Source organism: Carcharodon carcharias, chromosome 8 (assembly GCF_017639515.1).
Source record: "Carcharodon carcharias isolate sCarCar2 chromosome 8, sCarCar2.pri, whole genome shotgun sequence".
Taxonomy (NCBI): Eukaryota; Metazoa; Chordata; class Chondrichthyes; order Lamniformes; family Lamnidae; genus Carcharodon; species Carcharodon carcharias.
Window position 1 is genome coordinate 44,029,252 of NC_054474.1, and position 4,157 is coordinate 44,033,408.

Here is a 4,157-nt window from a genome sequence, read left to right on the forward strand (position 1 = left end):
ACCGGCTCCCCGCCTGCCGGAGATGCAGAAAATTCTGCCCTATGTTTGTTGTGCAGAAGCTTGGTCAGACACATCTGGAGTGTTGCTTTCAGTTTTGGGCACTGCACCTCAGGGAAGATATTTGGGCCTCGACATTATACAGGTTAGCTAGTAATACACCGGAGGGTAAAGGGTATTGTGTGGACAGTTTCCTTAAGCCTGGCTTGTATTTAGAATGTTTATGGGTAATCTACCTGAGGTGTTTAAAATGATAAAAGGATTTGATGGAGTAAATACGAAAATGCAATTTCCTCTAGATGGGAAATCCAGAGAAAGGAGGCAGAGGGTAGAACTTTATGTCCTGTGGGTGGGTGCACGTCTGACCTGATCAGGCGTAAAATTGCGCCCAATATTTCAGTCGCCGGGCGCTTGAGGGTTGGCAGTGCACCCACCGACAATTAAGAGGCCCATTAAGGCCATTAACTTATTAATTAAGAGAGATTTTTTACTGCCTGTCCAACATTATTGTTGGCGGGCAGGCAAATCGGCCAAGCGGCCTTTGCATTTTTGAGGAAACCTCATCCACAGGCGGGATGAGGTTTCCGACATTAAATGAAAAAAATGTTTTGACGTAATTTTTATTATATAAATCTTCATGTGACTGAGTCACAAGCGGGGACATTTTTTTCAGAATTTCCAAATCTTTATTTTGATTTTAAAATTCTGCTGCTCCCTGATGCAGCCCTCTCCCTTCAGGGGGCTTTCATTGCACACTCCCCGGCGCCTGTACAGACTTCAGAGCTCGCCCTCCTCCCACCGCCACCCCAGCAGTGCTAAGTCTTTCAGCCCGTGTTTCACACTGGCTGGCTGTTAATTGGCCAGCCATTGTGAAATCGCGTTCAGGGGCTGATTGCGGGCAGCAGGCCATTTCCCGGCCGCTCCCGGATCCGCCCACGTGCCCACCCGACGACCCGAAAATCCTGCTCATAATCTTAAAATTAGAGCTAAGCCTTTCATAGGTGAAAAGAGGAAGGGCGGAATTTTCCACCCCCATTGATGTCGGGCATCATGGCGGGCATGAGCGGACAATATGGCAGGGAGGCCAAACATCGGTATCACGATATCGCCAGTGGACATCGCGAACATCATTTTAATACATCTGCATGTCATTATAAGCCCTGCTCGCCGAAATCATCCCCCCAACGCTGGATCACAGTCACGACAACGTGTTTCACAACTACATAAACGATGTGCACCTCACTCAGGATTTTGAGGTTTGTCTGCCTACCTTTTTTTGGGCAGCACCCGTGGTCATTAGTGCCAGACTTCGCAGGCAGCACCACGTCACTTTTAGGAGGACACACAGGCAGGTCTCTACCAACCAGGTCAGATGCAAGGCAGGGTGGTGGGGGGTTGGGGGGTGCGGGGTGGCTTTTCAATGGCTGCAGGGCTAAGGCTTGCTTGGGGAAGGGGGAGAAGTGGCCTCAAGCACGAGAAGGGCCTGCAGGGTGAGGTCTGTACTGGGGAAGGTTGTATGTGTGCGGGGGCACATGCTGATCTGTGCAAGTGGCCTCAAGATGGTGAGGGCTGAGGAGGAAGTCTCCAGAGCAGGAGAGGCCAGATGGGCATTTGAAGGTATGTGTGTGAGACTGGGTGGTGATGTCCCCTGAGCTGGCATTGAGTAAGATGCCAGTGAATGTGTGATGAGCTTGCGAGTGTGTGAGTTTAGAGCGATGAAATGGTGGCCTTACCCTGGCAGCATGGATGAGATCATTCAGCCATATTCTGCACTAGATGGCCAACCTCTTCAGTGCAGCATTGGCACTGATCACCACTGCCACTGCCTCCCACGCCAGAGCATTTTTTTTATTGGTTCGTGGGAAGTAGGTGTCACTGGCTAGGCCAACATTTATTGCCCAACCCTAATTGCCCTTGCTCAAAGGATATTTAAGATCCAACCACATTGCTGTACTCTGGAGTCACATGTAGGCCCATGTAAGGGCAGCAGATTTCCTTCCCTAAAGAACATTAGTAAACCAGATGGGTTTTCATGATAATTGACAATGGTTTCATTGTCATCATTAGATTTTTATTCCAGGTTTTTTTTTCACCCAGACTGTGTTCTCTCCCTCCAGCTCTCTACAAGAGAAAGAAGGAACACTCATCAATGACAGCCAGCAGCTGCTAAAAGCAACACTCAATGTCTGCTTCCTGCTCAGAAGAGAACACTATAAATCCTCCTCGTGGTTTGTGAGACCAAACACTCTAGAAACACATTTCTCAAGAAAAAAACTATAGAAATGACACCTAAGAGTATATTGCATTCAAATTCCACCATCTGCCAGAGCATTACCTTGGGTATCTGGATTACCAGCCCAGTGACAATATCACTATGCCACCACCTCCCCAGTGGTGAGAGTGATGGGCCTCCTGTGGCAGAGCAATGGTGGAGGACATCGCAATGGGCCTCCAAGTGTCCAAAAGGCATCCAAGGGATGCGTCACTGAATCAGAGGCTGCACTCTTCTTGAAATTTGAGGCCAAGTCTTCATCAGTGCCTCCTGGGCTGCAAGCATCGAGAAGTGTGCACACATATGCAGTTTAAATATGGGGCCCTGCCAGCGGAAGCAGCAAAGTAACGGTGTGGCAGGCCTAATTAATTAGGTGGTAATGGGCGGATATGACATGGAAAGCCGCCATTGCAGCCAATGGGTAAAACTTCCTTTTTCCCTCCTGCTACCGCACTTGTTGCAATTCTGGGATCATTCCGCCCAAAATTCTTTTCACACAAAGGAAATCTGAAATTCTCTTCCCCAATCAACAATAATTTTCAAAGCTGAGATCAACAGTTTTATTAAGTATATCAAGAATACGAGTTGTGGTATGGATTGAGGGGTAAATCAACCGCTTCTGGACTACAACCACATATTTATGACGTCCCTTTCATGTACTAAATGTCTGAAAGCACTTTACAAGTGATAACAATTAAGGGGAACAGGAATGGATTTATAATGGAGAGAAGGTTCCAATCCAGATACTGGGACAAAGGCAGGAGCACAGGAGGCCTAAGATTGCAGAGCACAGGATCCAGGAAATAATGTATAAAATGTATGAAAGCAACTTTTATAGCTGCATTTTCAGGAAATTATGTATTTCAACCCCTTTTGTTCAGACCTTTCAGATTTTTTCCATTGAGCCTATAATCTCATTCCATTGGAGTCATTTTCACCTTTGTTAATAGTGTAAAACTGCTAATATTAGATTGATCACCCGTTATACACCTTTTCTGATTTTACTTCCACTGAGGCCCTGTCCCAGTTCATTTGCTACTGAAACCCTCATACAAGCCTTTGTTACCACTATTCCAGTGCTCTGCTGATTGGCCTCCCACCTTTCACCTTCCGTATACTTGATACTGTATTCAAACTGCATTGATTCTCGTTGGCCCATCACCCCTGGGCTCGCACCCTTACATTGGCTCCCATCCGGCGACACCTTGATTCAAAAATTCTCTTCCTTGTTTTCAATTCTCTGTATAGCCCCTCGATATCTTTGTAATTTTTTCTAGCCTTACAACCTGCTGAGATACTTACGTTTCTCCAATTATGGCCTCAAACTCCATCACTGTCAACCAAGGCTTCATCTGTCTCAGCTTCATTTTAAATTCCCTCCCAATACTCTCCGGTTTCTACTTCTCTCTCTCCCTTTAAGATGTTCTTTAAAACCTCCCTCTTTGACCAAGCATGTGTTTACTTGTTCTAATATTTCCTCCTTATATGACTTGGTGTCAAATTTTGTTTGATTGTGCTCCTGCAAAGTGCTTCATGTTTTATCATGTTAAAGGCACTGTGTATGCAAGTTCTCATTGTTATTGTTGATGTAAATGTAAAAGAAAATTGCTGGAGGTGTTTAATAAGCGACATATTCAATATTACCCAATGGGGTGTGAAAAGCCCAAAAATATGTGAACTATGTATGTCTGCCAGTGGCTTTTTTGCAGGGCCATTTCATTGTCATTTGATTTCTAGGCTTCCAAGCCAATTAGTGTCAGTGGGCATAATGATGACCCAATGTGATCTCAACTCCAGTATTTAAAGGGTGAAGCAGTTGGAATTGGGAAGGAGAAAGAAGGAAGCATTGCAAAAGAAGGTAAACGGTCAAAGGCTGTGCTTTGCTTCC

The 4,157-nt window shown here is 45.8% G+C and overlaps 1 non-coding gene across 1 annotated transcript; it reads right to left on the reverse strand.

Annotated features, from left to right (window-relative positions):
* Window positions 1–2,087: 2,087 nt before the first annotated feature.
* On the reverse strand, window positions 2,088–2,303 carry LOC121281625. The gene has a single exon (XR_005943886.1). It is a non-coding gene; the product is annotated as a small nucleolar RNA U3 (small nucleolar RNA).
* Window positions 2,304–4,157: the final 1,854 nt, after the last annotated feature.